The sequence below is a fragment of the Cajanus cajan genome, chromosome 5 (genome assembly GCF_000230855.2).
Source record: "Cajanus cajan strain Asha chromosome 5, NIPB_CcT2T_4, whole genome shotgun sequence".
NCBI classification, from domain to species: Eukaryota; Viridiplantae; Streptophyta; class Magnoliopsida; order Fabales; family Fabaceae; genus Cajanus; species Cajanus cajan.
The window spans coordinates 49916055-49924507 of record NC_138521.1 but is presented as its reverse complement, the minus strand read 5'-3'; the positions used below and the strand labels follow the sequence as shown (position 1 = coordinate 49924507).

The 8453-nt window shown below is 39.2% G+C and overlaps 1 pseudogene; it reads left to right on the top strand.

The window, feature by feature from the left end:
• The first annotated feature begins 595 nt into the window (after positions 1-595).
• On the top strand, positions 596-7901 carry LOC145958349 (putative receptor-like protein kinase At5g24010; annotated as a pseudogene).
• Positions 7902-8453: the final 552 nt, after the last annotated feature.

The following is an 8453-nucleotide window of genomic DNA, read 5'->3' as shown; positions in this document are numbered from 1 at the left end:
CTTTTTTTCTTATTTTTTTTAAATTTTTTTAAGGGACCATAAATCACAAAAATAATAATGAAAATTGAATCTCTTAATAAAAAAATAAGGAGTCTTATTAAATATAACAATGACTACTTGTTCTAATATATTTGTTTGCAATATATATAACTTAAATAACTTTTATAATATATTATTAATTTTAAATTATATATTTAATAATGCAATATCTATATGTAAATATTACATATATTATTTTGTGATATTAATTGCAAGCATATTATAAATGTACATATTATTTATATTTTTAATTTGTATTAATATACCATTTAACATGTAATTTTTTTATGTATTTTTTTACAAAATAAAAATAAAAATAATTTTAAATAAGATAGAAAAATTAAAATTTAAAATAAGATATGAATTTATTAAATTTTATAAGTATAAAATATATTTAATATGAATATTTTTTAATAAAAATAAATAAAAATCGAGTCATGCGGTTCAACTAGTGATCTACCGGTTCAACCTTTGACCCACTGACCCAGTACCTTAACCGGTTCGATGACCAGTCCAGTTTTAAAAACTATGGTTTCTGTAGTTAGAATAAAAATAAGAACAAAAATCAAAGCTTACCACTTGACCTCCGGCTGAAGTCTTCCTCTCACTCAAGAATTATTTTTCCATGGCAACTATTCAGCTAACTAGAATTCAACACTCTCTGTGCACTCGATTTATTTTTCTTCTTCAGTTCTCATCATTGCAGTTCTCTTCTCTCGGCTACAACGTCCCAGATAAGTATTTTATCAATTGTGGGTCAGACAGTAATGTCACCGTAAGTGGGAAGGTTTACGTTGGTGAATCAAACCCTGTAGCCAGGTTTAGCAGAAGTCAGACAGAAAGCAGTGTGTCACAAGTGCCCTCTTCTCACTACCAAACCGCAAGGATTTTTCAAAGTGAGTCTTCGTATGAATTCGATATCGACACAAATGGCACCTACGTGGTACGTCTCCATTTCTTCCCTTTCTCTTCATCCAGTAATCTTTCCTTGGCCAGGTTCAACGTTTCGTTTCCCGGGTTCTGGTTTTTGCAAAATTTTGATGATGGCAACTCTGTTATAGTAAAAGAGTTTTTCATTCATATCACATCCCCCAGTTTCAGAATCACTTTCAGACCTCAGTTATCATTATTTGCGTTTGTGACTGCTATAGATTTCTTCGTACAACCCCTCCATTTGATCGATGATCAAGTCGCGCGTTTTACTTATAGTGGCAATTGTAAATTAAAAAGGGCATAAATTTGGGAGCAAAACAAACTCTCTATATTCTCATCCATGTTGCAAATGAAATTACACTTATTTGTAGTTGAAAGAAAAACACAACGTTTACATCTTTAAATGCCTCTCATAATTCACTCCATTAATATTATTAAAACAAAATAAAACTCCTAATTTAAGTTTCATAACAAATCTCCCCCTGAAACTTAAATGCTTCTCCCATCTCTCATTCCAATCAGCTTTTTGCAATTTTCCAGCAGTGTAGTCGGCAGTGGCTTGGTAAATATATCTGCTGCTTGAACTCGGCTTCCGACATGCTCCAACTCGGCTTTTCCTTGTCTGATCTGCTCTCGGATGAAATGAAATCGGACGTCGATGTGCTTGCTCCTTCCATGATTGACCGGGTTCTTTGCCAACTCGATTGCCGACTTGTTATCAACTCGGATCACAATCGCTTCATCTCGGATCACTCCCATATGCCTCAGTAAATTTGAAAGTCAAACTGCATGACATACGCTCCAAGATGCCGCCACGTACTCGGCCTCACAAGTTGACAGAGTTACAATAGGCTGCTTCTTTGACAGCCAAGTAAAAGTCGTATTCCCGAGTAGAAATACGTAACCCGAGGTACTCTTCCGATCATCAACATCTCCACACCAATCACTGTCCGAGTAACCCACTAATCGGTAGTCGTCCGATTTTGAATAGAAAAGACCAAGTGATAGGCTTCCTCGAACATATCTCAGAATTCTCTTCAAGGCCTTCCAGTGTGTGTAACTCGGATCCTCCATAAATCTGCTCGTTATCCCAACACTCAACATTAAGTCGGGTCTCGTGCTTGTAAGGTACCTCAGACTTCCGACTAAGCTCCGATATCTCCCAGAATCAGCTCGATCTCCTCCATCAAACTTTGAAAGTTTTGCGCCTGGTTCCATTGGAGTAGAAACCGGATTGCAATCCTCCATTTTAAACTTCTTTAGGATTTCAAGTGCATACCTTTCTTGGGATATAAAAATCCCTTCATCCGATTGCTTCACTTCTAGGCCAAGAAAATATTTCATCAAGCCTAAGTCAGTCATCTCGAACTCCTTCTTCATTATCTCCTTGAACTCCTTAATCAGTTTAGCATTACTTCCAGTGAATATGAGGTCGTCGACATAGAGAGCAACTACCATCATATCTTTTCCTGAGTTCTTTATGTATAAGGCATGCTCGTACGGACATTGCTCATACCCGTTCTTCTTGAAATACCCATCAATCCTTTCATTCCAAGCACGAGGAGCTTGCTTCAACCCGTAGAGGGCTTTTATCAATCTCAGCACCTTCTTTTCTTCTCCTCTCTTCATGTACCCGAGTGGTTGCTCAACATACACCTCCTCCTTCAGCACTCCATTTAGAAAGGCTGACTTCACATCCATCTGTAGAATTTTCCATTGTCTCTGAGCAGCTAACGAGATCAGAAGTCGGATTGACTCCATTCTCGTGACAGGAGCAAAAACCTCATCATAGTCAACTCCTTCCTTTTGTTTATAGCCCTTCACAACAAGCCGAGCTTTATATCGCTCAACTTCTCCCTCAACATTCATCTTCTTTTTGTACACCCATTTTACTCCAATGGGCCGAGCTCCTTCAGGAAGGTTGGTCAATTCCCAAGTTTTATTACGCTCAATTGCTTCAAACTCCTCATCCATAGCTGTTCTCCACTTCTCATCTTGGACAGCTTTCTCAAAACTCAAGTCTTCAGAGTCGGCAAGAAGACATACAACATGGACTTCACTTGTAGTGTCGTAAATTTCCCTCAGGCTTCTCATCCTTGGCTGTTGTAGCTCGGATTCTTCATCTGAGAGCTCGGTCGTAGTTATTGTTGAAGGTACAACAATGTCCGAGCTATCCGAGCTAGTTTCTACTTCGGCCGAGTTACTCCAACACCATTGCTTTGTTTCCTCCACGTGAACATCTCGGCTCACCACCACCTTTTTGTTATCAGGATCAAATAACTTGTATGCTTTGGATTTTTCATCATATCCAATAAATATATACTTCTTGCTTCGATCTTCTAACTTTGTCCTCTGCTGTCTTGGTACTTGCCCATAGGCCAAGCTACCGAACACCCTAAGATGAGAAACACTTGGCTTCATGCCACTCCAGATCTCCTGAGGCGTCTTCTCTCCTAGCTTTGCATGTGGGCATCTATTTTGCACATAGACTGCACACTGCACTGCCTCTGCCCAAAACTTCTTCGACATATTCTTCCCTTTCAACATAGATCGAACCATATCAAGAATAGTTCGGTTCTTCCGTTCCGCTACACCATTTTGCTGCGGAGAATATGAGGCAGTCAAGAAACGCTTAATCCCATGTTCCTCGTAGTATTTGTTGAACTCAAAGGAAGTGAACTCGCCACCTCGGTCAGATCGGACTGCTCTGACAAATTTACTTGTCTCTTTTTCCACCATCACTTTGAATTTCTTGAAGGTTTCAAACACTTCTAGCTTCTCCTTCAAAAAATAAACCCACGTCTTTCTTGAGAAATCATCAATGAAAGAGAGGAAATACTTCTTACCACTGAATGATTCTGGAGTTATTGGGCCACACAGGTCGGTATGGATCAGTCCGAGTTGCTCCTTTGCTCGGTACTCAGAACTCCTTGGGAAAGAAGTCCTCGCATGCTTCCCGATCACACATTCTTCACAGAACTTCTTTTCAAACTCCATTTTAGGCAGTCCAATCACCATCTCCTTTTTCACCAGCTCGGTCAAACCCCTAAAGTGAAGATGACCGAACCTCCGATGCCACTTCATGGCCTCATCCTCCAAATCAAGTTGCATGCATTCATCTCGAACTATTTTCAGCTCAAGTTTGTACATGCGATTTTTCTTCATTTCTACTTGGGCAACTAGTCTCCCGAGTTTATCCTTCAGTTGTAGTTCTCGGTCTTTCATCAGAACCGAGTACCCTTTCTCCATTAACTGTCCCATGCTCAATATGTTGCTTCTGAGATCGGGTACGTAGTATACATCTCTGATCTCTCCGATTTTCCCATTTCTCTGTTGATATCGGATCGTTCCTCGGCCTTTAACAGTTACTTTTGAAGCATCTCCGAAAGAAACAGATCCGACCTCCTCCTTTGAAAGCATTTTGAACAAGTGCTCGTCACCACACATGTGATTGCTTGCGCCGGTGTCCAAGTACCAAACAGAGTTATCAGTATAACTCGGTTTGATCTCGGAAGAACAGCTCGGTTTGATCTCGGTTTCTGGAATTGTTGTCACCAGTAACAATCCTTCATCTTCTTCCTCGGCAAGGAAGTTGGTTGGTTCCTCCTTTTTCTTCTCGGACCTACAATCTTTGGAAATATGACCCAGATTTCCACAATTGTAGCATTTTATCGAGTAACACTCCTTGGCCACATGTCCATACTTCCCACAGTTATAACATTCAATAATGTTATTTGTGTTTGATCGGCCACCCCAGGTCTGACCTCGGCCTCCCCGCGCTTGACCTCGGCCACCCTGAGTTTGACCTCGGCCACGCCAGTTCTGTTGGCCGACATACTCATTACCTCGTCCTCCTCTTCCTCGACCACCTAGGCCTCTACCTCTTCCTCGTCCTCTATTATTCTGAGCATAGAGCACCTTCTCCTCCTTTATTGTCGCCTTTGCCTGGAGAGCTTGTTCAGGGGACTCCCCCTTCTCCTTCTTATTCTTTTTCCTCTGCTCATACGCCTCCAGGGACCCAGTAAGCTCTTCGACAGTGAGCGTTGACAGATCCTTGGACTCTTCAATTGCACACACTATATTCTCAAAGTCATCTGTCAATGACCTTAAGATCTTCTCCACAACTCGGCTTGAGGGAAGATTCTCTCCATTCCTGTTTAGTTTGTTCGCCACAGTCTCCACCCGAGTAATGAACTCGGATACACCTTCTGACTCCTTCATCCTCATGTTTTCCAGTTCGCCCCTAAGGGTTTGAAGCCGAACTTGCTTCACGCGTTCATCTCCCTTTTTTGCTTTCTCGAGTATGTCCCATGCTTCTTTTGAAGATTTAGCATTAGCTATCTTCTCAAAACCCGACTCGTCAACAGCTCGGTACAGCAAATACAGTGCTGCCTTGTCCTTTGCCCGAGCAACCTTCAATGCATTCATCTGGGCATTTGTATACCCCTCAGTGGTCACCGGTTCCTCGTACCCATTCTCAACCACATCCCAATTGTCTTGGGAGCCGAGAAGGGCCTTCATCTGCAGTTTCCAGTTATCGTAATTGACATCTTTAGTCAATTTGGGTAATGGAATGCCATTAGTTAAACCTGCCATCTCTCTTGAGTGTATATGCTCCACTCACACAGCTCACAAGAATTTTTTTCTCTTCTCTCGGGCTGGGTACACCAGGTCGGCTCAGGTCGGCTCACTCTCACCTCACGCGCACAAGCTCTGATGCCAATTTGTAAATTAAAAAGGGCATAAATTTGGGAGCAAAACAAACTCTCTATATTCTCATCCATGTTGCAAATGAAATTACACTTATTTGTAGTTGAAAGAAAAACACAACGTTTACATCTTTAAATGCCTCTCATAATTCACTCCATTAATATTATTAAAACAAAATAAAACTCCTAATTTAAGTTTCATAACAGCAATAACCGAGGCTTAGATGCATACAGCGATTTATACTCTCGGGTGTTGGAGACCAAACACAGGCTTAATGTTGGTGGCAAAACTACCAAAGATAGCTTATTGAGAAAATGGATTCCAGATGATACTTATCTCGTTTATCCAGAAAACGCCAAGAATAGTTCCCCTTACCATGATATTAAGTACCGTGTAAGTGATGACTCCGCTGGTCCAAACGCAAATCCTTTTACGGCGCCAATGGATGTGTACGGAACTGCTAAAGAGATCAATAATAACTCTGCTGGTGCCGGAGACGCTAAACGTTTAAACATAACATGGCGACTTCCGGTGGAGAAGAACATAGATCATCTCCTTCGGCTTCACTTCTGTGACTATTTCAGTTCACAAATTGATCTTACATTCTTCAATGTGTCCATTTACGACATCAATGCTATGCCTGTAAATAATGACGGAAACGTGTCTAACGAATTGCCTGCCCCTTATTATTATGATTTTGTGGTGCACTCTGATGACTCTGGATTTATGAGGGTCAGCGTAACACCTGATGCATCTGCTTACGTTCCTAATGCATTTTTAAACGGGATAGAAATAATGAAAATGATTGAATTACCAAATTCTGTTTCTACTCCTTCTGACATGGGCAAATCCGATTCCAAGCATAATCACCTTCCTGTGTTGCTGGGTTCAGTTCTTGGAGGCTTAGTCCTGTTTTTTGTAGTGGTTGTGGTACTTGTCTTTCTTTGGCGTCTTAAAATGAGGAAGCAAAAGCCCGTTGAGAATTTGGACTGGTTGCCAATGCCAGTTATTGCTGGAGGGAGTTCTCACGGCAGATTGACTGAGGGAACCGTCCAAGGCCCTCCTCTTCCCAACATAAACCTTGGACTCAAAATTCCATTGCTTGATCTTCAATTGGCAACAAAGAATTTCCACACAAGTCAGATAATTGGCAAGGGTGGTTTCGGCAACGTCTACAACGGAGTTCTCAAGAATGGCATGATTGTGGCAGTGAAAAGAAGCCAGCCAGGGTCAGGTCAAGGCCTTCCAGAATTTCAGACAGAGATCATGGTTTTGTCTAAGATTCGTCACAAACACCTTGTTTCCTTAATTGGGTATTGTGATGAAAGCTTTGAAATGATTCTGGTTTATGAGTACATGGAAAAAGGGACACTCAGAGACCATTTGTACAATACAAACTTTCCAAGCTTGTCTTGGGAGCAGAGGCTTGACATTTGCATTGGAGCTGCCAAAGGTCTTCATTATCTTCACAAAGGAGTGGTTGGTGGAATCATTCACCGTGACGTAAAGTCCACAAACATATTGCTTGATGAGAACCATGTTGCTAAAGTTTCAGATTTTGGCCTTTCAAGAACAGGTCCTCTTGATCATGAATCACATGTCAGCACCAGTGTTAAAGGCACTTTGGGGTATCTTGATCCTGAGTATTTGAGGAAGCAACAGCTGACAGAAAAATCTGATGTCTATTCATTTGGGGTAGTTCTTTTGGAAGTGTTATGTTCAAGACCAGTTATTGATTCATAGCTTCCAAGTGAACAGATAAACTTGGGTGAATGGGGAATGCTTTGCCAAAACAAGGGGATACTACAAGGAATAGTTGATCCTTCCATCAAGGACCAAATAGATGAAAACTCACTCAGGAAATTTAGTGAGACAGTAGAAAAATGTTTACAAGAAGTTGGTTCTGATAGGCCAACCATGGGAGATGTGTTGTGGGACTTGGAGTATGCGCTGCAGCTTCAGAGAGGTGTTCATGGTAATAGTTATAGTAGTGTTTCTGCATCACTTCAATTGCCCAATGTTCGGCGTCTTGCTTCATTCTCCACACCAAATGATGTGGATGACTTGTCTAAGATTTTAAATTCCGGCAGCATAATGTGATTGTAGCTATAGTGGCAGCTGATACGCAAATTGAAGTAGCTGCCGTATGAAATAATGTTATGTTTTGTATTTACCATTGGAAAAAATATATATAATTATTATAATATTTTATTAATCTTTTATTTATAATATTGGATAGAAAACTACTCTATTTCCTTGGTTCTGTTTTGTAATTTCCTATGATATTGTATGAATTATTTTTTTATAAAGATTTTCATAATCTTTATGAATAATTTAAATTTAATTATAATTAAAATAATGTTATTTACACTATATAAGGGATACCTTCTTTTGTTTCATATTTTTTAAACATTTATATTTCTTTATTATATATTATTTTTTTCTTATCATCATATCTCTTATGCGTAAAATAAAAAAATATCTATATTATATATATATATAAAATATCTCCTTTCGGTATTCATATTTTTTTTTAGACATTTATACACTTTTATTATTTTTTTTTTCCTACCATTATATCTATTAAAGGTAAAATAGAAGAAAAAAACATGTAGAAAAAGATTAATTATTCATTCTATTAATAATAACTACCATCATATTTTGTAATCATCTTTAGTCTCCAATTCTGTTTTTCTAATTGTATATTATTTCACTTGATTTATATACTGTAATTTCTATTATTTTTATTTTTATTCTTATTATTTTTAAAG